Source organism: Monodelphis domestica, chromosome 2, assembly GCF_027887165.1.
Source record: "Monodelphis domestica isolate mMonDom1 chromosome 2, mMonDom1.pri, whole genome shotgun sequence".
NCBI lineage: Eukaryota > Metazoa > Chordata > Mammalia > Didelphimorphia > Didelphidae > Monodelphis > Monodelphis domestica.
In genome coordinates, this window is record NC_077228.1 from 161090077 (window position 1) to 161117710 (window position 27634).

The 27634-nt window shown below is 36.8% G+C and overlaps 1 long non-coding RNA gene across 1 annotated transcript; it reads left to right on the forward strand.

Moving 5' to 3' along the window:
• On the forward strand, positions 1–27634 carry LOC130457173 (uncharacterized). The gene is made up of 2 exons (XR_008916268.1): positions 1–97; positions 27157–27634. It is a non-coding gene; the product is annotated as an uncharacterized LOC130457173 (long non-coding RNA).

The following is a 27634-nucleotide window of genomic DNA, read 5'->3' on the forward strand; positions in this document are numbered from 1 at the left end:
TGCAGTTTTTCTAAGAATGCTTTACCTAATGGCCTTTGCCAAAGATAATCTTGGTGGGATTGACAATCTGGTGATTTGCTCATGGGACCCAGCACTGGTAAATTTTATTTAGTTTTTGAGAGAGATTTAAGATGCTTTCATTTGTATATTTAGAATCCCGTCTGTACCTGATATTCTTTTGTCAATGGCTTAACCTATGAACACAGTTTCAATTTTTTAGGACCTATCTTTTTTTAAATAGAAAGATTATTTCCCATTAACTACATTTTATTTTTATTAAATTAAATTTTATTTACCCCCAATTACATGTAAAAGCAGTTTCCAATATTTTCCAAAGAATATTGAGCCTCAAATTTTCTTCCTCCCTCCCTCTCCCTCCCCTATGAGATGATAAGCAATTTCAATCATGTAGAACATTTCCCCATATTAATCCTTTTGTGGAAGTAAGCCTAAATAGAAAACAATATAAGAAAGAAAGTGGAAAAAGTTTGCTTTGGTCTGGATTCAGTCTCTCAGTTCTTTTTCTCTGGGAGCAGATGGCTTTTTTTTTTAAACAGGAGTTCTTTGGGATAGTTGTGGATTATTATATTGCTAAGAGTGACATTGTTCACAGTTGTTCATTGTACAGTATTCCTGTTACTGTGTTCTTCTTATTTCTCTTGGTTCTTCTTATTTCCCTCAGCTTCAGTTTGTTTAAGACTTTCTAGGATTTTCTGAGCCCCTCCTGCTTGTCATTTCTTATAGCACGAATTTAGGGTTTAGGGTTAGGGTTAAGGTTATAGGGTTATAACTTAGCCATATCCCAGTTGATGAATATCCCCTCACTTTCCAAATCTTTGTCCCCATAAAAAGAGCTGCTTTAAATATTTTCATACATATAAGTCCTTCCTCTTTTTCTTTTTAAATCTCTGGGATACAAACTTAGTAATGGTATTGTTGGGTAGGGTATGTACTGTTTTAAATCCCTTTGGGCATAGGTCCAAATTGTTCTCCTGAATGATTGAATCAGTTCCCAACTCTCCCAACAGTGCATTTGTGTCTCAACTTTCCCATATCCTCTCCAAGTTTTGTGATGTTCCTTTCCTATCATAATAGCCACTCTGATAGCCAGTCTCATAATAGCCACAATCTGTGGGATGGTACCTCACAATTGTTTCAATTTGCATTTCTGTAAATAATAGTGATTTAGAGCATTTTATGCCTGATTATAGAGAGCTTTGATTACTTTGCCTGAGAACTGCCTATTCACATCCTGTGATCATTTCTCAACTGGAGATGACTTGTATTCTTATACATTCAAATAATTTCTATGTACTTAAGAATGGGGTCTTTATTACAAAATTGTAAAAAAAATTCACACAATTATGATTAGTATGTATTGCTCTTCATCCTATTTCTCCTTGTTTAGTTTCCACCTTCCCCAATTTGTCTTCTTCTTTATTAGCCCCACCCCCCTTCTCTTATTCTCTTGCCCTTCTTACTTGCCTATAGGGTATGATAGCTTTCTATACCCAATTGATCATGTATGTTCTTCCTTCATTGAGCCTAATCTGATGAGAGTAAAATTCATGTGCTCTCTTCCCTACCTCCTCTGTTTCCCCCTCCACTATAAATACTCTTCCATGCCTCTTTTATGTGTAATATTTTTCCACATTCTATTTTCCCATTCCCCCTCCTTCTAATGCATTCCCCTTTATCATGCCTTAATTTAATTTTGTTTTTTATATCACCACATCATACTCAACTCACACCCTTGCCCTCTGTCTTTGTATATTCCTTCTAACTTCCATAATAATAACAAAGTTACAAGAACCAACTTCCCATTCATGGATGTAAACAGTTTAACTTTATTGAATTTCTTTTGATTTTTCTTTCCTGTTTACCTTTTTATGATTTTCTTGAGTCTTGTATTTGGAATCAAAATTTTCATGGTCTTTTCAGAAGTTTTCTATTTCATTGAATAACCATTTTCTCCTAAAGGATATTATGCTCAATTTTACTGGGTAAGTGATTCTTGGTTGAAGTCCTAGCTCCTTTGACCTCTGGAATATCATATATAAGGCCCTCTGATCCTTTAATGTACAAGGTACTAAATCTTATGTTAGCCTGACTGTGGTTCCATGATATTTGAATTGTTTCTTTTTGGCTGTTTGCAATATTTTCTCCTTGACTTAGGGGTTTCAGAATTTGGCCATAATATTCCTGAGAGTTATCCTTTTGTGAACTCTTTCAGGAGGTGATTGGGTTGATGCTTTCAATTTCTATTTTGCCCTCTGGGTCTAGAATATGAGCACAGTTTTCCTTGATGATTTCTTAAAAGATGATGCCTAAGTTCTTTTTCTTTTCTTCCTTTTTTTTTTTGGTCATGGCTTTCATGTAGTGCAATAACTCTTAAATGATCTCTCCTTGATTTATTTATTTTCCAGGTCAGTTGTTTTTCTCATGAGAATTTCACATTTTCTTCTATTCCTTCATTCTTCTGACTTTGTTAGATTGTTTCTTGATATCTCATGGAGTCATTAGCTACTGCCCAATTCTGATTTTTAAGGCATGATTTTCTTTTTTTAATTTTTTAAACCCTTACCTTCTGTCTTGTATATTGGTTCCAAGGCAGAAGAGTGGTAAGGGCTAGGCAATGGGGGTTAAGTGACTTGACCAGGGTCACACAGCTGGGAAGTGTCTAAGGCCAGATTTGAACCTAGGACCTCCCGTCTCTAGGCTTGGCTTTCAATCCACTGAGCTACCCAGCTACCCCATAAGGCATGATTTTCTTGAGTGAGCTTTTGTACTTCCTTTTCCATTTAGCCAGTTCTATTTTGTAATGATTTCTTTTCCTCAGTGAATTTTTGCCATAGGAACAATTTTGTCTTCAAGAATTTTGTCTTCTATGTGTTTTTGAATATCTTTTCCCATTTGGCCAATTCTGCATTTTAAGAAATTTTTCTCTTCATTAGATTTTTTTGTGCTTATGTTACCAATTGGCAATTCTGTTTTTTAAGATATTAATTTATTCAGTATTTTTGTGGCTCCTTTATTAAGCTCTTGACTCTTTTTTCATAATTTTCCTATATTCCTTTCATTTCTTTTCCCAATTTTTCTCCTATTTCTCTTGTTTGATTTTTAAAATCCTTTTTGAGTTTCTCCATTAATTCCTTTTGGGCTTGATAGCAATTAATGTTTTTCTTGGAAATTTTGCAGTTGTTTTGTTCTTCTGAGTTTATAAGTATCAACTCTCACCAAATAACTTTCTATTTTCTTTTGTTGTTGTTTTCTCATTTTCCTGTCTTTTTCTTCTCCTTTAATTAAAAAAAAAACTGTTAAAGTTGGGCTCTGTAACTGATAAAAGGAAGCACTGTTCCAAGTTTCCAATTCTTTGTGCAGCTATCTTCTGAACTGGCATTGAGGAGTTAAATGTTTTCCATTCTTCCAAGGTAGTATGTTTTAACGAGAGGTTTGTTTAATATTCTCTTGGTCTGTGCTCTGCTTTGTGAGTAATCCCAAGAACTCTTTTCTGCCTTGGAACTATGATCAGGGTCCCTTTATCCTCTGTGGCTACAAGCAAGGGTTTCTGTTAGTGTTCATTCTCACCCTGAAGTCATACCCCTGGTCTATAATCTGCTTCTGCATACAGGCAATGCAACAAAATCTTGTAGTCTGAGCCAACAAAGGGATTCCTATAATGTCTTTTTGAGCAGTTGTCCAACCACCCCTTACCATCTGTGACTGAGTATTCCAGAAGCCTTTGCTGTTGCTTCAGCTGCTAGCAAGATCTGTTGTCTAGGTGGGGTCAGCCTGGGTGTGCTGTGCTACACATCCTCTCCAGTGCCCTAGATCTGGCCCTCTAAGTTGATTTAGGCTGAAAAATTACTTCACCTTGTCTTTTGATAGCTTATGCTGCTCCAGAATTTGTTTTGAGGCATTATATCATAGCGTTTTGGAGGGTAATTTGATAGAGGTCAGATGGGACCATGTACCTTCTCTGCCATCTTGGCTCTGCCCTTATTTTCATTTTAAAAGTGGAAAGATTGATACAAAGAGAAATTAGCAGATTACTTGAGGTTCCTGTTAGCCATGACAGAGACAAAAAATATCTAAGTTTTCTTTCTTTCTTCCATTGAAATATTTCTGCCAGATTATGATGACACTCAAAGAAAGGGATAAGAAATGAAATATCCGGAAACTGACTCACAATTTGATTGATAGCAAATACTGACCATATAGGAAAGATATACACTACTTCCTACAAACACTTGTTTTAGCTTTGGAAAGTAAAGAAAGTTAAAGGAATGATCAGTAGTAACAAAATTGGAAGGATATGGGATAGAGAGAAAGAGAAAAAAGATAAGACAGATATGATAGGATATAGAGCTGCAAAGGACTTTAGAGATCATCCATGGATGTATGTAAAGCATGGGCCATGGAGGATTCTAGCACATTCTTATTCTTTGAGGGGAAAAGGAAGGACCCCTGACAAACCTCAACTACCCTCTGTGAATAATTATGAGATGATATAGTCCACTTGACTCATTTTATAGATAAGGAAATGGAGGGCCCAAAAGCTAAGGTTTACTTCAAAATGCACAAAATTTAGCTTTTACTATGATGAGTTGGATATAATAGGAGCACAAGAATATAAGGGAATAAACCAAGATTAAGACTTGGATGGGGGTTGGTGGAGGTTGGGACTATATTTGATTTACCTGCTTAGAGAGGATCACTTCAACTTTAGTGACTTGAAGAACACTATGGAAAGAAAAGAGATTAGACCATAAATGTGTGAAAGAATAGAGTGATTGCTGGGGAAGGAGATAGGGAAAAAGAGGTCTATTTGCTGGAAGGAAAATCAAGAAAAACATTAACAAATGCCTAAGTGAAACAAGGAATATGTCAAAATCCCTTGACTTACTATATATGTTGCCAAAGTAGGGTAAAATAGAAGCCATTAAGTCCTAAAGAGGTTCATATTCTACTTGTCGGGGGAACATTAAGCACAGAAAACCATTTAAACAGAAAAACAGAAAATCAGTTAGTCTTGAATTAGAGGTCTGATAATACCCAATACTATCCAAAACCAACCCAGAGTTTTGAGAAAAGACCTATAGAAATGATCAAAACATCACTGAAAACTGATTGAAAACAACCAAGAGCCAAAACTGCTCTCAAAATACAAGAAACAAAACCCGTTTCAAGTGGATGAGAATAGTACTTTATTTACTTCAATTTACTTTTGTCAACGGGTTATTTTTTTGGGAATTTTGCCCTTGTCCCTGGAGAACTCAACCCAAGGAAATTCCAGATTCACCCATTTTAGACTGAACAATAGACCTTAAAGTACTTGAGACTAGTAGGACTAATTAAATGTTAACCCTTTTGTCCTAGTAGTTTCTCCCATTGTATCAAAGTCCTCTCCCAGGTAGCCCATCCCTTGACTGAACCTTTCCCTTTTGTAAAAATGGAGATTTGAACCCCAGATGTCAATCCCCAGAAGTCCTTAGTACTTCCCAGAATTCCCTATAATCTCACTTGAGTCTCCACCCGAGAGATCACAATTTATTATTTAAAGGGCTCTCTGCCTCTCAAGCTCGCTCTTCCTCTACTCAGAGATTGCAACAAGATGTAAGTGAATTGTGAATAGGCTATTCAGTCCTAGGCACGTGGCTTATTACTTTGTATCCTTGATTTCTAATAATCATTAATAAACCTCATAAAAATATAATGCTTGTATTACAAGAGACTAAATTTAACATTTACACTTTTGTATCTGTTGTAAAGCATCACACTCTTCCTGATAATCCTGTCTTGGACTTCTCATTTCCTTTTTGCCATGGTAATGCCAATCAATCACACTTCCCTGTCCTAAGTCCCCCAAATGAAACATAAGTCCCCCAAGTTCTCTTATTCTTTGGAGAGTCTTCTTGCACTTCGATTCTCCCTGAGATACTGTCCCCAGAGCCCCAGGATTTTGATTCTGTGTAGTATTTTGGCACTTGACTCTGTGTAGTGGCCAATTATTATGGACCCATCTCTTTCCTGATTGATTTTTCTGAGTACTTTAGTAGTTCTGTGTTATTTCCAAGTTGACATTTTAAACATTATGTATGTAAAATCCAATTCACGTCTATTCACTGGGAAGAAAAAAAAATCCCAATACCTAGTACCTAATCTTTAATTCACTGTTATAAAGATGATTCAGATAAAGGGGAGAAGAGGAAAGCCAAAAAAGACCTCAATCAGTTGGAACTTAACTTTTGGTTTGTCAACATGGAATCTAGAAACCCTAAACTTGTAGCCTAGTAAAATCTGATGAACCCCAAGTTTCAGGACCATATGGCAAATTGGATACCCCAAAGTTTGTACTTTTTCCCTGTTCCTGTGAGAATCCACTCTGAAGGGAATCTAAGGTAAAAGACAATCCACCCTAGGTGGGGACTAAGCCCAAACCAAGCGACTCTTTAGCTCAGTAGTCTTGTAAACTGCAGGAACTGAGTTTGATCCTCAGGAGGAGGGTGAATGTACTGGGAGAGGCTTTGGGAGACAAGAGGAGTGGCTACTAGATTCCATGTTGACAGGTTCCACACACTTTGTCTTATGGTCAGAAGTGAAAGGGCTGAGACTGCTTTATTTGAAAAGTTGGGTTGATGACTTATCAAAAGTTTTTCTAACTGGGAGATCGTTCAGGTTGAGAGAGCGCTCCAAAGTAATTTCTGTTCTACTTTGCATTTATATAGCAGCAAAGAGCTCTACAGTGTTATTAACACATACCTTATCCTTTTAAAGCAATTTATGATCATTCTGGATTGTACCCTACCTCCATTTCACTTGGGTATGCTGCAGGATTTCAGGACAGCAGTAGGCCTTTGGGTGTCTGGCAACTTAAATCATTATGCTTGAAATGATTTTTTGTATCAGTGCTGCAGAGGGTGAGCCTCTGGCTTTAGAAGATAACTATTTAGCAATACCCCGTCCTTCATCCCCGAAGGACAACCACCGTAGTTATTCTATTTTCTTTTTTCTCTGAGAGACAGATTCGAGCCAATTACTCTTCTCAAGGAGTGGGATTCTATCCTGGAAAGATAACTCCTCCTGACTTAGGAAACCCATCTTCACATGCTGGCAGTGATTTTTAGCTATGTTATGCTGATTAAAGCACTAAGCTTCTGCGAACCTCAGTTCCTTTGTCTGTAAAATGGGGATAATGCTTACATCACTTGCCCCTTAGGGTTGCTGTTGTGAAAAGAGTGCTATATAAACATGAGTTATAATCTTTTTTTTGTTTGTTTAAACCCTTACCTTCCGTCTTGGAGTCAATACTGTGTATTGGCTCCAAGGCAGAAGAGTGGTAAGGGCTAGGCAATGGGGGTTAAGTGACTTGACCAGGGTCACACAGCTAGGAAGTGAGTAAGGCCAGATTTGAACCTAGGATGTCCCGTCTCTAGGGCTGGTTCTCAATCCACTGAGCTACCCAGCTGCCCCCCATGAGTTATAATCTTAAAGGAGACATACACAGAAAAAAGGAGGGCTACTGAAAGACACATACAGTGCCCACTGATTCTAGGCAAAATGGGGAAGTCTGTTTTTGTCCTAATCATTAGTGTCAGAATGAAGCATTCTCCCTATTCCTGGTTTCCTCCCTCACCTTCCTTTATTCCCCCTCAAAGCTCTTAGGGAATCCATTTATGCATAGGAGCCCCTTATAGAATAAATACCTCATTCAGAAAGAACTGATTCTTTTTTATGGAAGTTTCCTTTTCCTTCTCCCCATTCAAACTTATTTGCCCTATTCCCTCAGGGTAAGGCCAGTTTGAGAAATTAATTGCATCAAAGTGGTAATGGCTGTTAATGACTTAATACATTACCTCTTCCCAGATGATGTATTTGCATTTTAATAGGTCCTATTATTCAGAAAAATGGCTCTTTTCAGGGGGATCTGGTGCAGGCACAGAGCACCTTTGATAATGTCTCCCCCAGAGGAAAGAGTAGGGAGCCTGCTTCTCAGAGAGGAGTGATGGGATGACATGTAGTGGAAGTGCCTTGGGGTGACTGCAGATCGTCCTGTGATGGATTCCAAGGTAGACTTTAAATAATGGGTTCCAGTAAGTGATTAGAGAAGTTTTTGGATGGATTCCACAGCTAGAACTTAGGGATGTCTTCAAAAAGGCCTTGACCATTCTCTTGACTGCTCATCCTTGGACTCTTTTACTGATGGCACCCAGTGAGAGATGATTCAGCGAGGGGAGAGTCCTAGGGCCCAGTGGAAAACTGACCTTGGTTGTTGGTCTCTGCATTTGTTCTTTTCTTTTGTAGGAACTGGAGGTGCTAACCTGGGGGTTTTAGAAAGCTCAGGAAGTTCAGCATTTAGGTCATCTTAGTACCCGGAAGACCTGGCATTTCAGCACCTGGTTTTCATAGCCAGTTCTACATTGATGCTGAAAGAGCACGTAAGCAGCAACTGAGATGGATACTCACTGGGCAGCGATGTTGCCTTTGAATATTAACTTGGTGGGACCTGATATCTAGGAAGAAAGCTAAATTTGAGCTCACTCTCCCCAGAGCTCGAGGTAGGACAGCAGGGAATATGTTGGTACTTTTGTTCTTGTTTGTATCTTCAAAGTAAATATTTGTTTCTAAAAGCTAATGGATACTAAATGGTTGAATGAAACTGAGGTTCTTCCTACTGTGTACCTAATAGTGAGGGGAACAAAGTCAGTCAGAGTTTAAGCCAATGGTATTAGAGAAGAGACACCCTGAACCCTTCGGGGTGTCCTAGAAGGGAGAGCTGTAATAACCCTAGCTCTTTAGGAAAATTAATGTTGAATTCTAATAATTTCTATATGAAACCTTTCTTAAACTGTGAGTTTCAAAGATCAACCAGCTTCCAGGCTAAAGTAATTTTCTTCCAGGCTTCATGGAATCACACTGGGCTAGGTTTTTGTTAGAGGCTGGATGGAGACCTTCCCCTTATTTATCTGTCAACTAGAATTCTCTTAAGTAAGGGAAGTCAGCAAGCTTTAGCAGCCATTTGGGACTCACTTTAAGTATGGTGATCAGGCTATGTTGGTGTCTTCTAGTCCCCTCTTGTAATAAAGTAAATTAATGGGGGAGAGGTTAGGGTCTTTAAGTTGATCTCCACAGTGGCTATTTATCAAACAGAGATATCTTGAGATTTTCAGGGAAAGGGCTGAGTGGTGAGTTCACAAGGGGTGGGTGTATATATATATATTTTTTTCTTCTTGTTTCTTGTGCAAATATACATATACCTACATATGTATATGTATATTTGCCCAAGAAGAATCCATACTCTTTTGCTCTTTTGGATTGTGGAGAGAGTCAACTGACCAGGTTAGGATGTCTTGACCAATCAATTAATTTATTATTTTAAAGTGAAGAAATACTGCCTCTTGGGAATTTCAGTCGTTATACTCTGGAGAATAGCCAGAACATACTTGCTATCTTTCAGTGCTCTAATATACATTTATAATCTCATCTAGGTAAGTATTCCCTAAAATCATAAAATCACAGCTTTTGACCTAAAAAGGATCTTTAGGAAGCCTCTAATCCAAATTACAGCTAGAAGGTCAAATCCTATGGACAGTAAATATATTTTTTACATTTTTAAATACATTAAAATTTTATTTTAAAATGCAAAAACATTCTTAATTTTCAACACACACACACAAAAAAAACAGGTGAACAGGATTAGCCTCTAGCTAATCTCTTCTTTGCCAACTCTTGAATTAGTCCAACTTTACAGAGATTAATTTACTTGCTAAGGTAATCAGCTAGTCATAGCTAGAATTTGAAACCAGGTCCTCAGACTCTAATTCTAGCACCTTTCTTGTATAACATATACTTTGGTTCCAGATTCAGCCTATGCCTGCTCATCTTGTGTTCTCATAACTCTTGTTCACATCATCCTATCAATTTGCTGTAGGACTACTATAAGGGTTTTTCTGGAGTTAATCTTAAATAGAAAGGAATCAGTGGAGAATCTGGAGGTTGTTCATCAGTGATCTCTTTAGCTTTCCATGAGGCCATCCCTGTAGGAATGACTGCCACCTGAAATTGCACTATCCTTGACAGTTGGGAGGGATATTTTTGGGCAAAGTGGTCTTTTGGCATCCTTCAATCTATATCAGTAGACAGCTGCCTTTTTTTCCAATTCTGAGAAATATGGGCCTTGGCCCCATAGTACATCAATGGCAGCATTTGGAACAGAATTTATATCTTCCTTCTCTTAGTACCAAATTCTCTTCATTAGATCATTCTTCATCTGAATGAGGAATATGTTGCAATGATAATATCTGGGAATAAATATAAAATGTATTATGAGTCACATATTCTTTTCTAGTTTAGCTCTTTTGGAGATGAAAATAAAAGGAAAATGTCTATTTTTAGGTCTAAGAACTAGTCTACATACAAACAAGTATAAATATAATTTCTGGGTTTATTGATATTTGGACAAAATGTGACACGAATAACAACAGTATGTCTGCAGACTTTAATATCTATAAAATACATACATTGAAATCATGTTACTTCAGTTTTTTAGAAAATAGGAACACAAATCTAAGTGGAAGTCACTTAGGAGACTTCTGAGAACAATTTAAAAGGCTATTTTATGTGGAAATCAAATGTTTTGTGTTTTTAAAAGCACTTTTCATATAATGCTCTCAAAGCTTTGCAGTTTTAAACCCATGAAATGATTATTCTTCACAAATTTCAGTGAGTCTAGATTTGGTGGTAAGCAGGTTTGGGCTACCCCAGAGTTTATTTGGACCACTGCAGTAACTATGAGCAGAGAAAAGAAGGCAGGAAGCTATCTCCAGGGAGGCCAAAATAAGATTGGAGACTGAGAGAGCTGGTAAGTAGGAAGGAATGGGGATAGACTAGGCTCAGGAGAGTATTTGGGAGTAATAGTTGAGGGAGGGCAGAATCATAACTGGGGAGAGGTGGGGTGTGGAGACAATATATTGTTTCAGGTACCAACATCTAAGGAGGAAGCTACTTCCAGAGGGGTGGAATTCCATATCTTCTTCTCAGAACTCTAAAAAAAAAATTGTTATTTTGAACTTGACAGATACTAATAGACCCAAACATTTCTATACACAAAGAACAGAAAAGGAGGAAACAGTGAATTTCATTACAGAAAACTTCTTTTTAAAATATATTCTCAATTTAGCTAATTCTAGTGCTATCTTACTGTTTTTTTTAATCTACAAACCTCCTGATCTCTTCCTTTAATTTTTTTTTTATTTAAGCCCTTACCTTCTGTCTTAGTATCAATCCTAAGACTGAAGAGTGGCAAGGGTTATGCAACTGAGGTTAAATGATTTTTTTGGGTCATATAGCTAGGAAGTATCTGAGTTCGGATTTGAACCCAGGACTTCCCATCTCCAGCCTGGTGCTTTATCTATTGTGCTACCTCAAGTCCCATCTGATCTTGTGTTTGCATTTTCTTAAAAATACTTTACTCATGCTCTTTTCTTTCTTTTTTCCTTAAAATTTTTTTTGGCATTACTGTTTTTTCCTCCTAATTTCACCTTGCCTTCCCTGCCTCCAATCCCAATTCCATGTCCACTAAACAATTAATTTAAACAAATTAACATAGTCAAATAAAAAAAAATCTACATATTGGCTATCTTCCAAAATGTATAAGTCACCATTCAACTCTAGTCTATCACCTCTCTTTCAAGAGATAGGAAACATACTGCTTCATCCTCAACCTTCTGGAGCAATGGTTGGTTATTGCTTGATCAGAGTTCTTAAATCTTTCAAAATTCTTTTTTTCTTTCTTTGTAAAAACCTTTATTTTCTGTCTTAGAATTAATACTAGGTACCAGTTCCAAGGCAGAAGAGTGGCAAGATTAGGCAGTTGAGGTCAAAAGACTTGCCTTGGGTCACACAGCTAAGAAGTATCTGAGACCATATTTGAACCCATGACTTCCTGTCTCCAGGCTGATTCTCTATCCATTGAGCCACCTAACTATGCTTCAAGGTTGTTTTTCTATAAAAAATGTAGTAGATTTTATATAAATGTTTTTTCTGGTTCTAAGTACCTTACTCAATCAATTTATACAAATCTTCCTGGTTCCCCTGAATTTGTCTATTTCTTATAGTACAATATTCCATAACATTCATATACTATAATCTGTTTAGCCATTTCCCAGTTGATCACAGTTTCCAGTTCTTTCTACAACAAAAAATACTGCCATGAATTTATATATATATATATATATATCCTTTCCCCCCCTTCTTTTTATTCCTTTGGGGTATAAGTCTAGTAAAGATATTTTTAAGTCTAAGAGTTTATACAGCTTGATGACTTTTGGAATATAGTTTTAAATTGTTTCCCAAAATTTACAGCCTCATAAACAGTGGGACTCTTTCCCACAGTTTCTCCAGCAGCTGACATTTTCCCTTTTGTCATCTTTGCCAGTCTGATCAGTGTGAGTTGGGTCTTCATCGATATTTTAATTTGCCTTTCTCTTATTAGTTATTTGGAATGATAAGATTAAAATTAATATCTAACACTCCAAGAATTATATTTAATAGGATTTATTAATAATCATGTGAAGTTGGAAGAATAAAAAATAAATAGAAGTAAAAAAACTAATTATCTAACAAAATTAAAACCATGTGAGCAAGTTCTGCCTCTTTCTCATTTCACCTCCATAGTATAACATCACTGAAAAAAAAGAGCAAGAGGTGGGGTTGTACCAAATTTATATCCTCCCTACATCAGCATGTAACATGAGAAGGAACATGGGATGATGGGAAGTGGAGTTCTAGGGTACAGAAATTAATTATACAACCCCCTCCCTGTGATTCCCATGGGAAATGAGCATGTAGAAATCTCCCAGATTTACATTCCTAGTTTCCCCGTGGAATCAGTACACATAACCAATTATATCTGTAACAATCTATAACTAGAGGTATATACAATATTGTACTTTCTAAGGGTAAATTATAATAATTTGGGGATAAGAGGGAAATAAAAGAGAAAGATAATAAAACCAATGCTTGCTAGGTGCATTGACAAAAAGCCAATTAGGGTGCAGTCCCCTTTGGCATAAGAGGGCACATGCAAAATATATCCATTCAACTCCCCACAGTTCAATTTCACTACATCCCAAAGTTCAGTCTGAATCTTTTGGTGCAGTGTGAGGTTTGTGCAGGCATTTTCATGTCATCTTCTTGTGAAGATTGGATTTAGCTATCTCCTGATTGTAACAATGTAGGTACTTAGCTCTTCTTTTATTGGGAAGATTGAATTGTAATACACAATCTATTTTTAGATTTTAATCCTCAAAAGGTGGTAACTCAGTATTTGAAGTATATCTACCCATTTTAACTACAAAAAGGTTTTAACTAACTACAAAAGGTGAACTAACCAAAAAAGTTGTTAAGTAACTAAAAAAGGTATAATCTAACCAAAGAATGTGTGAACTAAAGAGTGGGCAGTCCTGGAGAGGAGCTGTGATTGGTAGACGTTAAATTTAGGGGAGGTGACACAAGAGAAAAAGATCTTTAAAAAGTGGACCAGAGGCCAGAAGAAGAGAGATTTGAAATTCAATTCTAGTTAGAGAGATTTTTGACTCAGAGTTGGACTGGAGGATTTAGTCTCTTGAGCTTGGAGTGAAGAAGAGTCACTTGGAGGAGGAGATATTCAATTTGATTCAAGTTAGATTGAAGAACTCTCACTCAGAGGAGAGACTGGAAGACAAGACACTCAGACTTGGAGTGAAGACACTTGGTTGTGGAACTGAACCCCTGGAGGAGCTCATGCAGGAGACCTCAGACTACTTTCCTTATAGACGGTCACTATTGGTGAGTGAAAGGCTGACTTAGTAACCCTACCTTTCTTGGAGGTACTGTAGACCTCCAAGAAAAGGCCCATTGTCTTGAGACTTTTTTCCCTGATTAGGACCTTAGAATTTCTACCTGGTTCAGAAGAAGCCAGAGTTGTCTCTCTCTCTTTCATTCCTTAATATCTTCCCTCTATTGTAAATAAAACTACCATAAATTACATTTTACTTTAGTAATTCATTTTGGGATTTAGAAAATAAATCCCTGGTGACCACCAAATATATATTTAAATCTTTGGCAACCACCTAATTACCATAGTTCAGTATCAACCACAAATAAATTTAACATTCTCTAAACAATTTACTTTCAGGATTCAGGGAGGTAGCAAGCTTCTTATCCTAAAATTACTCTAAAACAAGAAAAATGTTTATAAATCTAAAATTATATGACAATTATACAATCCTCCCCTGAGTGGGGGTATTGACCAATACATGTATCACCCTAAGATGGATGGCTGAGTTATGGGATATGAGAATCAATTGTTAAAAGGAATTTAAAAACATTTAAAAATCATATAGAAGAAAAGAAAAAAATAAATTAAATAGTATATAAAAATTCTGAGTAAGCAAGAGAGAGTAAGCTCATAGAAGTTCCTGGAATTAGGGCCCAATAAAGTGATTTATGTCCCACAAGCCTGTAGGATCATTGCAGCAATATACACTTACCTAATCAGCAGCCAGGACTACTGAAAATTGCCACACTATGAAAGACAAAAAAGGGACTAGATTTATGCAGTAAATGGGAAATAGCATTCTCTGTTCTGATTTTACTTATGCTCTCAGGGATAGGGGAGCCAATATTCTAGCCAAACTGAGATACTTCGTCTGAACTTGGGACAGGGAAATCCTGCTTCTGAAGTTGTCAAACAGCTGCTTCCTCGAACTCCAAAACAAGTCCTCTGTTGGCACAGATTCTCATTCATCTTACCAGGATTGGTTGGCCAACTTGACCTTGTTCTTCATGGCACTGTAAAATGGCTCTTTTGTGATCTCTTCTCTTGGAATCAGACCCAATCATTAATTAAAGTCCCATAACATTTAACAATCAATGACAGGTTTCCATAGTTTGAAACTTTTGGGTATGCATTAATATTAGGCCAATGGATATTGTAAACTTATATTGGCACAAAACTGAAAAACCATTAATACTGTTAACATGTGCTTCAAGTATAAAAAATGAGAGAAAGAAGAAAACTCAGATATACTATTGCACATTCAAAGAAAAACAATAATTAAACTAAAAAACTAAAAAAATAAATAGTTCACAATCAGTGACACACTGTGTTTGACAAGGAGAGATGTAATACAAAGGTTTCTCACCCCAAAATGAGATCCATTTCCTTTTAAACTTGACCATTATTCACAGTGTGAGTGTACATAATTTTTTTTACCAAGTAACAACTTTATAAAACAATAGTATAACAGGTAATGCACATTCAAAGAAGTACCAAAATCCCCCAAATCGCAAGAGGTCATTTAATGACAAAGGCAAACAAACCCACTATCATATAGGAGTCACATGAGTTGCTGTGTGACATTAAAAATAAACAAAAACCTTTGAAGCTCATGGATACTTGTCACAAGTTCTCCAGATCTAGCCAATCTTTCAACCTTGGTTGAGGTATTTTTACCAAAGTCTATTACTGCCATCATTCCAAAATGTGGCAGAGGAGGCCAGAAAAAAACCAAACAACTTCTGTAATGCTGATGAAAACCTTTTGGGTCTAAAATGTCACCAAGAATCTAGATCATTCTGATGGAAGGGTAGAGTAAACTGAAGAGTTACAAATATAAAAAACTCATCTAGTGTTTACAAATCCCCTGGGAAAACCTTCTCACCTCCAGTAAGAGATTATAGTTCATCATGGGGTAACCAAGCCCCTTGGGAAAATTCCCTCCTCTGGTATGAGACTGTAACAACCATAAAAGGCATGTCTTTATATGTCCCATCCATTGCAATGTGGAGGCGAGGACTACAATAGTGAAAATCACTTCTGATGTCTCATCCATTACATTTTTAATAAATGCAGAGGTGGGTATTACACTACATATACTTCAACTACTAATGGACCCTTACCTCTTGTGACAAACAATTCAAAGGTAGGCAAATGATCAGTCAGAGGTAGTGGTACTCCTCGATATCCTGAAAAGTCACTTCTGAAGACTCCTTAATCAATTTAAATTTTTAGGTCATTAAATTCTCCAAAGGTTGTATATAGGTTGTAATAAATTTGATAGAGTCCATCCATCATTACCTATGTGACAACTAACAAAGGCAAAAAGGAACAAAAGGCTGTTTAGACAACATGTAACCTCGATGCATCTGGTGACTAACTCAGCATCCATAAGGACCTATGTTTTTGCCACAGAAAAGGGTTTGTGCAAGTTGTTATGGACTTTTACAATGGTATTTTCTCCAGTCCAGTCATAGAAGGAGGTACAAATAAAGACAATGTAATAGCACATATAGCTAATGACCAAAACACAGTAGCTGAAAATGATTTAGTGTTACAGAGTAGTATAGATTAGATTAATATTTGAACTTAAAAAACAAAATTAAATCTTAAAACAAACAATCAGCAAATACAATATATGTGACAGGATACAGACACTGAATTCAAGAGTCCTTTTCCCTAATTCCAGTAGCTGCATTACAGAGACTTCTTCACTATTTGGAGGGGAACAAACTAGAACAGTTAGCAATGGAATCTGAAAAGCTAAAAATTCACCTTTAGATTCTTTAAGATTCCTTTCCCTCCCCAGTATCATCATCCATCTAGATTCCTTGGCTCACACCTCTGGGGTTTCCATACCTGCACTGGGCATAGTGTGGACAAGCCCCTTATTGGGTGTGTTGCAGAGATTGGGTAGGCTAAAATGGCAAGGGGTTGTAGGGAGATGAATTTCCCTCCAAATCTCAAGATAAATCAAGCTAATTGTAAGGACAAGTGCACCCAGGAACAGCAGTAAGAAAATACACCCCAAAGCTTTGAGTTGTGTGAGCTCTGTAATGCTCTCCTGGAATGGGAGCTGTTTGAGATAAGCAGGAAACTGGGCCATACTTGCAATTCTATTTATTAAATTGGTTGCAAATCTACTTCCTTTTAGTAGGTGGAGCTAGCCTAGTATGTATTGTCTAGGAGTAGAGACCTCACATGGCTAGTAGATGGATACATACCCCAATCAGCCTTTAAATGGAGGGCAGCCTAAAGGTTTTAGCACAAAGCTAAGTTAATGAGGGAAAACAAAACCTTCTATTTTAGGCACAGTGAAGGTAAAAATTCCTCAGGGCTGCTTAGCTGAGCTGGTCTGGGAGAGCAGAAAGGGCTTAAGTGGCTACCATGCTTGAGACCCATGTGGGGTTTTAGGAAAGACCTTAACAAGAGGACAAACTTCTAGGAGTAAGATAAGGTTAAACTTTCTCAATTTAGCCCAATAATTAATACCTTCTAATAACAACAATAACAAAAAAAAACTAAGCTGAAACTATTAACTCCTTCCAGCACTCTGGCATTTTGAGCTGCAAGATGGTAGCTTGTGGAGTGGTCAGGGTTGCTTCCCCCAGGTGAAAGGAGTCAGTTGAGTCAGAGGCTAATTGTTGCTTAAAACACACACACACACAAGCTTCCAAGGCAGCAGCAACCATTCAGGTGTTAGCAAAGCAAGGGAAAGAGGGGTTAATACTTTACCAACCACAGCAACAGCAGCAGCAATAGGAGGAGGGGAGGATGCAGGTTTGTCAAGGATCCCCCAGATAGTAGCAGCAACAGCAGTGGGAAGAAAAGCAGACAGGCAGAGACACCAATACTCCCTGGGGGAAAGGCAAAAAAAGCTATGGCAGGAGAAACACATATTTATTTTTTAATCTATTCACTTAGAGAGAATTATGGGTTCTAAACCCTACTTCTGGTCACCAAAAAATGTAAGATTTAAATTAATATAAAATACTCCAAGAATTATATTTTATAGGGTTTAGTAATAATCTCTCAAAGAAGGAATAAAAAGGAAATAGAAGTAAAATAAACCTAATTAAATAACAAAATTAATATCATGTGCGCAAGTTCTCCTGCCTCTCCCTCATCTCACCTCCACAGGCACTATCACTGAAAAAAAGCAAAAGGAGGGGCTACACCAAATTTATATCCTCCCTACATCAGTTTTGTAATGTGGGAAGGAAAATGTGATGCTGGGAATTGGAGTTCTAGGGTATTCAAATTAATTAATTTGACAAATTAATGACATTGATAGTTTGGATTTCTTCCTTTGAAAATTACCTATTTATCATTTAACCATTTATGTATCGGAGAATGGCTCTGTTTCTTATAAACTTAATTTATTTTTTACATATCTAGGATATTATACCTTTATCAGAGAAATGCTACAAAGATTTTCTATAATTAACTTTTTTTCTTTTTCTTTTTAGTTGCACTGGATTTTGAAAAAAAAACTTTATAAATTTCAAGTAATAACATTTTTTGATTTTGTCTTTTGTGATCCTCATTATTCCTTCTTTATTCCTTTACATTACTACTTACACTTCTTTATTATTATTTCCTTTCTTTATTCTCTAATTTGTTTATAATGTGATTTTTAAAAATATATTTTAATGTGACTATTTTATATGTAAGTCATGCATCATTTTGGAACTTATCTTATATGAGGAATTGACCTAAACCCAGTTCTGCTAGACTGCGATCCAGTTTTATTAGCAATTGTCAAACAGTTAAGTCTTGCTTCTTATATCTTACATTCTAGCATATATCTTTCAATCTTGCTATTCCATGAGCAAGGCACTACATTTCTGTGCTCTGGGCATTTTCTCTGACTCAGCCCCATCACTGGAAATTCCTAGCTGTTCCAATCTGACTTCCCTGGCTTCTTTTAAGAATGAACTAAAATCTTGCCTTCTATAGGAAGCTTCTTCCCACTCTTTTTAATTCTAGCACCTGCCCTCTGATAATTATTACTTCTTTATCCTGGATATAATTTGCTTTGTATCTATGTGTTTGTGTGCTCTTTCCCATTGGATTGTTAGCTTCTTGAGGACAGGGTTGGGGTGTGAGAAAGGATTTTTGTGAGGCCATGGAGGAGTTGAATCTAAGGAGTACATTTGGTGAGAAATGAAGAGTTAACTAGGCTAGTGGACCCTCTTTAAATGAAGATTCTTTGGGGAGGAGTTTTTGGCTGTACTTTCCAGCCCTCAACTAGAAGGGGCAGAGGCTACTGAAGGTATGAATGAAGTGTGGGTATGAAAGTGACACAATCTCCCAGATGATGAACTTGAAATCTGGTATCCCCAGACCCTCTTCCTTTCCACTTCATTTCTTATTTCCTTTGAGATTCTTGACCTTTTGTTACACAAATGAATTTCATTATTTTTTTTTCAGCTCTAAAAGTAGATTTTCAAAATAATTTGAATGGCATAGTACCAAATAAACTAATTTAGGTAGTACCATTTTAATTCTATTTTGCATAGCCTAACCATGAGCATTTAATATCTTTGTAGTCATTTGGGTCTATTTCAGTAAAGAGTCTTCTATAGCTGTATTCATAATTTCCCAGCCTTATTGGGTAGACTTCTAAATATTTATGTTTGATAATTATTTTGAATAGAATGTTTCTGTCTCTCCTTTCTGGGCATTAATTAATTAATTTTCTGGCATTAAAAAGGTCAATACTTTGTATGGGTATGTTTTTTATCCAGCTACTTTGTTGAAACTATTGCTTAAATTAATTTTAGTTTAATCTCTTAGGAACCCTAAGGTAGACTTTAGATTTCTTTTTAGGTAGACTTTCATGTCATCTGTAAAATAGAATACCTTCCCTCCACCCCACACTTTTCTGAACTTGTTCCCTCAGTTTCTTTTTCCTGTTATACTTAGCATTCTGGGCAAGATAATAAATAATAGTGTTTATAGTGGGCATCCCTGCTTTACTACAGTTCTTATTGGAAAGATGTCTAATTTATCTCTTACAGTGCTGTCTCTTGGTTCTAGATGAATAATATTTACCATTTATTAAAAAATCCATTTATTCTTATGTCTTCTGTGTTGGTTTTTAAAAAATAGAAATGAGTATAATATTTGTCAAAAGCATTTTTGGCATCTATTCATATAATCATATACTTCTAAAAATTATTTAACATAATTGATTATGTTTATAGTTTTCCTAATTTTGGAGCAATTCTATATTCTTGGTAGAAATCCAACATGATTAGAGTGTATAATCTTTTTGATAAATTATGGTAGCTACTTTGTAATATTTTATTTAAAGTTTTTGCAACAATATTCATTAGGGATAATCTATATTTTTCTTTCCCTATTTTCACTTTCCTGTTTAGGCATCAAGATCATATTTATAATAGAAGGATTTTGGTAGGATCCCTTCTTTTTCTATTAGCAACAGTTTATATAATGATGGAATTAATTATCCTTTTGATGTTTGATTTAATTTGTTTACAAATCCACATGGTCTCATTTTTCCCCTTTAGGAATCCATTTATGCCTTATTTAATTCCTTTTTTTTAGAATTGGGTAATTTAAGTGATCTATTTCTTGTTCTATAATTTGGGGATTTAATTGAAAATAATTGTGTATCTTTTTAATTTGAGTTGTTAGTTTTATCAAAGGAGATCATATATATTATTTTAAAAACTTAAAGTGGTTTATATGATAGTCAAATCTAAAATATGTATAATTATATATATGTAAACATATATAATTATATTCTGTATATAATTGAGTAAAATAATTTCTAATATGTCCTTTATATCTTCATTTGTTTTTAATTCTTTTTCATTTTCAGTCCTGGCAATTTAGTTTTCCTCTTTCTTATTTTTAAAAAGACTAGCTAATGGGTGGGACAGCTAGATGGCTCAGAAGATTGAAGATCAGACTTAGAGATAGGAGGTCCTGGGTTCAATTCTGGCCTCAGACATTTCCTAGTTGTTTGTTTGACCCTGGGCAAGTCACTTAAGTCCCATTGCCTATCCCTTACTGTTTTTTCTGCCTTGGAACCAGTACTCTATATTGAATTTAAGATAGAAGATAAGGATTTAAATTATTTTTTAAATTAAAAAAGACTAGGTAATGGTTTATCTTTGATTTTTAAAAAAAAGTTCCTAGTTTTATTTATCAATTTAATTCATGGTTTTCTTTTGTTTGTTTTGTTTTCAGTTTTGTTAATTTCTTTAATTTTTAGAATCTATTTTGGAGTCCAGTTATATGTGTTTTATTTGTTGCTTTTCTAGCTTTCTTTTTAAAATTTATGCTCAATTCATTGATATTTTATTTTTCTTTTTTGTTGATGAAAGTGTTTAGAGATAGAAATCTTCCCCTAAAGATTTTTTTTTTTGGCCGTATCCCCAAAGGTTGGTACACTGTATATTCTTCTTGTCTTTTCTTATTTATCTTGCCTTGCCAACTGCCTACTCCTTTTTTCAGTTTTCCTCTTCAGTATTTTACTCCTCAAATCTTCCTTAGTCTTCATTAATCTTTTTCTTCTTTCTCTTCCCTCTCCTCCTACTCTTCTAACTCAAAAAAGGAAAAATTATTTCCTTGTAATCACACAGTTTGATTAAATGTTAGAGCTAGATTTAAACATAGGTCTCCTTAATCTGGGGCAACTGGGTGATTCATTGTATAGAGTGCTGGGCTGAGAGGCAGGGAGGCTCATCTTCCAGAGTTCAAATCTAGCCTCAGACACTTACTAGCCATGTGACCCTGGGCAAATCACTTAATTCTGTTCTCCTCAGTTTCCTCATCTGTAAAATGAACTGGAGAAGGAAATGGCAAACCACTCCTGTATCTTTGCCAAGAAAACTTCAAATGGTGGGAATGAAACAATTGAAAAACAACTCTTTACTCTAGGACCAGCAATCTTTTCATTTTGTGAACAATGAGATAGTTTTTTGCCTTGACCAGGAAGCCTGAGGTGGACTAGCAAACATCACAACCACCTATCACTCCTAGAGGCCCCTAACAATTTACCTAGAAGTTTAGAGACTTGTTGTCTCTCTAGCCCCACTTCCAGAGGAGGAAGGACCAGCAGCCATTGGCCCTTAGAAATTGAAATTAGTGCCTTTCTATATTAGAATTCATCAGGTTTGTTTTGTGGATGTTATCCAACACCAGTAGCGAGTGTTGTTATCTCTAATGGAGAAATGGAGATGGGGCAGAATTAGGATACATAGACGAAAGACTATGCTATTTCAGATGGAAGAGAAGATCTTATAACATTTATTTTATCCCTAACCCTTTTTTGAATCATTGTTAGAAGGCAATCCTGTAATTTAAGTCTTTGGTTCTGGAGACATAGATAAACAGACAGACAGATAGATTAAATAGATTAGATAAATTAGAGTAGAGAAAGAGAGAGAGGAGAGAGACAAAGAGAGGGAGAATGAGAGAAAGAGAAAGGGGGGGAGAGAGAGAGAGAGAGAGAGAGAGAGAGAGAGAGAGAGAGAGAGAGAGAGAGAGAGAGAGAGAGAGAGAGAGAGAGAGAGAGAGAGAGAGAGAGAGAGAGAGAGAGAGAAGCATTTATTAGTTACTACTTCATTACTCTGTGCTACGTTCAGGGGCTAAAACAAGAAAATAAAATTTCCCTTTCCCTCAAGGAGCTTATATTCTAATAGAGGAAGATAAAAAATAGGGAAATTGGAAAGTGGGTTACCTTCTAGGGACAAGGTGGTAGAAGTGGAACAGATTGGAGAGTGACCCAGAAGTGGAATCAGATTTTTCACACTATAATAGCTAATTCCATTTATAGAGTGTTCTAGGGTTTGCAAAGTGCTTTACAAAAGGGACTTTCCCTCACAAAAACACAGAGAGAAAGGTGCTAGTATTATTCATGTCTCCATTTTACAGATGAAGAGCTGAGGTTGAGAGAGGCTAAATGATTTGTCCAGGGTCACACACCTAAAAAGTTTCTGAAGCAGGATTCAAACTAAGTCCTTTTCCTCTCCAATGCCAAACCTAGCTTCTAACTGCCTCTGAATGTGGTTCTAGGCAAGAACCTGCTCAGCCATAGGGTGGATCCATTCTCAGGGAGGTGGAGAGCAAAGCAGCAGGTGTGGAGGTGGAGGAGACCAAGACCAGAGTGTAATCCAAGTCAAAATGAGCAGGTGCTTGGAATTTTTCATGGCAAGGTAGATGCCTCTGAAAGAGATCACACATTAAGATGTGGTTCACACCAATGTGTGTGTGTATCACATCTTTAAATGTGATCTCTTTCAGAGACTAAATATATCAGGTTTTATTCATTTATTCAATGAGCCTTTATTAAAAACATAGTCTTGTATTTACAAGACACTATGTGAGACTCTGAGTATACAAAGGCAAAACCAAAAACTGTTTTTAGCCAGAAAGAAGCTATATTCCATCAAGGAGGGAAACATGCGCACAGTTAAGTAAATATAAAATCTATACAAATATAACTAACATATAAACAGATAAATAAACAATCAGTAATTTGTCGCGATGGGATCATTAATGCCTAAAGGAATCAAGAATGCTCTCTTGTAGGAGGTAGATCTTGAGATGAGCCTTAAAGGGAATTGGGAATTCTAAGAGTCAAAGGGAAGGAGGGAGGGTGTTCCTGGCAGGGACAACAATCTGTGTAAAGCTAAACAGAAAAGCTTGTATTTTATCCAGAGACAAAACTTCTTGAGCAAGAAAGTGACAGGGTCAGACCTGTGCTTTAAGAACTATAATTGGACAGAGAAATGGAGGATACATAGGAGTGTGAGGATTCAGGGTGCCTGGGGAAAAGTCGAAGTGTTCCTGAAGACAAAAGCTATATTGCATATTTTGCCTAGGGACTGTCCTGTACCCAGCATCCCTTAGAGGTCAGTGGCAGTGCTGTGATCTTTTGGCGTAGGTCTTTTGGCACTGAGGTCAAGCTCAATGTTGACTTTTTTTTTTCAATGTTGACTTTAAAAATTTTGTTTAACTCCTGGGAACAAAGATTCTCAAATTTGCTTTAAGAAAAAACCAGGGAAGGGGCAGTTAGGTGGCTCACACAGTACTGATCGTAAAACAGATAATAAGGATTAAAACCAAACCAGGGAACAGAAACATGGTCAGTATAGGAAGATGGGAATTGTTAAACTAGAGTTAAAATACTTTGTCTAGGGAGAAATGCCTATTGAAACTTTTGGCAGGGCTTCAAAAAAGACTGGTTAATTTTGTCCCTATTTAAAACCCCCCCCCCCACTCTGGCTAGCAATGTTACTATTTGAACTTTTGTTATCCTGTACACCTTAACAAAGGCACAATGTTAAAGATGTGATTTGTGGCTTTTTATAGATTTGCAGAACAGCTCCAACAGGGAGATGAGGATAGACTGCACGCTCTTTCAGAAAGAGCTGGAATTGTGCCGTCCCTGGCAGGAGCCAGGGAACAGCGCTGCTTCTGAATTTAATATCCAAGTTGTGATAGAAGAGGGACAAAGTTTAGAAAATGAAAAACCAAACCAAACCACCAGCTCACTTCTGAAATTCCAGACCCATGGTCTACGATGCTGGTTGCTTACGTCATCTAAAGCGCCAACCATTGGAGAACTATTCATTCCACAAAGGGATCTACTTCTTTTCTTAAATAGAGGACTATAAATGAGATATCATTTCTAAGGCAGAAGAGCAGTAAGGGCTAGGCAACCGTGGTTACGTGATTTGCTCAGTCATAGCGCTAGAAAGTATCTGAAGTCAGATTTGAACTCAAGATCTCCCATTTCCAGTCCTGGCCCTCTATCCTGAGCCATGCAGATGCTCCTAAGGGCTATATTTCCATAATTCTTCTTAACTGGGCTCAACTCAGGCTGCCTTATCATTTCCCCATGCAGCAGATTGTTATCACATTCTAAGAGATGAGACCAGCTGGAGATGGGACGTATTCCTGGAGATGTGTGCTAAAAGAATGTAACTAGATTCTTTTGAAAATGGTAGTTCAGAAAGAAAACCCCCAAAACTACCAAGAACCTGATTTTCCTGTATTTTAAATGTGTCTAAATCACCTTTTAAAGCACACACACACACCTGCAGCCTGAAAACTACTTTTTCTGTGCCATTTTCCTGCTTGACAGAACAATGAATTTATCTGTCCAAGACTTCTCTAAGGTATTCATCTTTTTCTTTCTCTGTTTCTTGGCAAACCTCACAAAATTCATCTTTTGTGGTTTGTGGACAGCTAGCTCACAGTTGCCAACGAATCTTGAAAGTCAAAAATAGTGTCTTTGAAAGAATGGCTCCCCTTAGAAGTCAGGAGTAATTAACTCTTATTATAAGCATCTGGTTCTATTTACCTATTTTTGTTTGAAGATAACACATTTCAGGAGACAGGTGAAGTGAAGATCAAATTGGCTTTGACTTGATTTGAGTTCAGACCACCTTGCTTTGAACAGATGAAATTCTTTTTTGGGTCACAGAAACTTAACAGGATATGTCCGTATAATGATAGTAAACCTACTCAAGCACATTCCTTTGGAGATCAAGGTTTTAATTATTATTTTTTTAAATCATCTATTTGCTTGTGAGTCAGTGTCAGTTAGGTTACTGATATGAGGCATCAAGTCAAGTCTGGAAGCATTTATTAAGCATTTACTATGTGGGCAGGTAGGGAACATAGTGGAGAGAACACTGGACCTAGAGTCTGGAAGACCAGAGTTCAAATCCAGTTTCAGATCAGAAGGGCAAGAATCCACAAGAATCCACCTTTGACCTCTAGGTAACACACCATTTAGGTGACTACCTTGGATATTATGCCCCAATAGGAAGATGAGATATATGGTTTCCTGTATTCAAGAAATACCCATTTCCATGGTTCTCTATCTTTGAATTTTCACTGTCATGGTCAGAATTCTGTGGTTTTTGACAGAAGCATGTCTAAGAGTAAAGCAAAGGTTTCAGGAGGTATTTTCAAGGATATATTTGTTGCCAATCTTCTAGAATGATCTTTCAGTGCATTTAGGTTCAAGGTCCTAGGTATCACACAGCATAAAACTTTTCCTAGGATATACACAACACAGAAAACAAAGAAACACACTAGAAAAATCCTCCAGGGAATGATCATGTTTGTGTAGGGGAAAATGGGCAGATAATAGTCTTTATTTCACTATAGTTTTCAATTAACAAGCACTTATTTTATCTTCCTTCTATACTACCCCCAATTTAAAAGAAAAACAAAAGCCTTGTAACAAATTGAATAGTCAAGCAAAACCAATTTCCACATTGTCCATGTCCAAAAATATATGTCTCATTAGTTCAGGAGAATTTGGCCAAATTCCCCAAGCATTTCCCTCTGCCACTTTGAAGTAATTGCCCTTTAAATGAGTGATTTTGTGGTAAGATAGACACTGTACAAGAAAGGAAAGAACAGTTTATGAACAGATCTTATGGATCCTAGTGAAGTTTGAGGAAGGACAGTCTTTGTATCCAGCAGAAATCTCTGGGGGGGTCAGAGACAAGGGTGCTGGGTTTCCTTGGGTCTGTCTCAAGTTGAATCTCCACCAGTTACTTAGTCAGTGTAAAGGTCTGTAGTCTCATCTCAGCTAGTTGGGGCATTTGCTTTCCAAATGGTTAGAAGAAAGGGCAGAGCCACTGAGATGACTCACCAGCTTTCCATATTTTGAATCCAAAAGGTCCCAATTCTCATGTGTTATGATGCTTCAGGGTTCAAATTTCTCAGGAGTTTTAGATAACAAGTGGCTAAATGAAATAACAGGTGTGAGTTTCAAATGTTCATTTCTTTATTTCAGTCTCTACAGAAAATCCCTCAATGAAAGGAAGCAAAAACCTGGGAACTCTAGTCTAGGAATCAGGATGCCACGATACCTTCCTTCATTTTGGCCCAGATGAGCATCATCTACAGGGGATGAAGCCTGGCCAACAGAACCTCGTCTTGAGGATGCCCAGAGAGAACTCTGCCTTTCTCTCTCGACCCAGGCTGCTGCCATGTGGACAATGAGCACATGGCCTTGCTGTTGCATCTTTCCCTCCCCCCCTCCCCCCTTTAAGAATGGAATATTAGAGATGTCTATATCCTTGTGAGCTTTAGGGAGAAGCAAACGTTTGGGAACTAAAGTCCTTACCAGATTTTGCAGTCCAACAAAAGTGAGGTGGCTGCTGAGGACCCAGAGGGTGACCTGATTAGCCCAGAGCAGCAATTTGGAAGTGAACTTGGTGCCAATATTTTGTAAAATTGCTTGGTCTCCCAGAGGCTAAGGATTTATAATCTCACCCTAAGGGGAGAGGATTGGGAGAAAGGCTTTGTAACTTCTCTTTTTTTTATAATCACAGGTGGCTGACTGGTGAGAAGAACACATTGAATGGGGATTCAAGGTAGCATAAGAAAAGGCACTCCTGACCCCTCAAGAGTACTTCCTAGAACCTTGAAGTGGAGATAAAAAACCTTGCTGACTAATCAGAACAAAGGGGAACTGAGATAAGGGTTTCCTGAATGTATGTGAGCTTTTGGAAATGATTTTTTTTCCTTTTAAAAAAATAGGGAAAGATTTTTCTAAAAAGTTTCAGGATAGGAAAGGAAAATAAAAGAAAGCAGCAGATTGCATAGGTAAGAAAGAAAAGAAATAATCAGTAGGAACTTGAGTATCCTGACAGTATACCCTTTATCTCCAAAAATTTGACTACAACCAAGGAAAACTGCCTTGAGGCAAAATCTTTGGTGAAAAGACAACAGGGCCTTTGGCCAAGGAGTTTACAGCTGTCCTTTGATGTGATTTGAAAGTCAATGTCAATAAATTCATAAAGGAAAGAG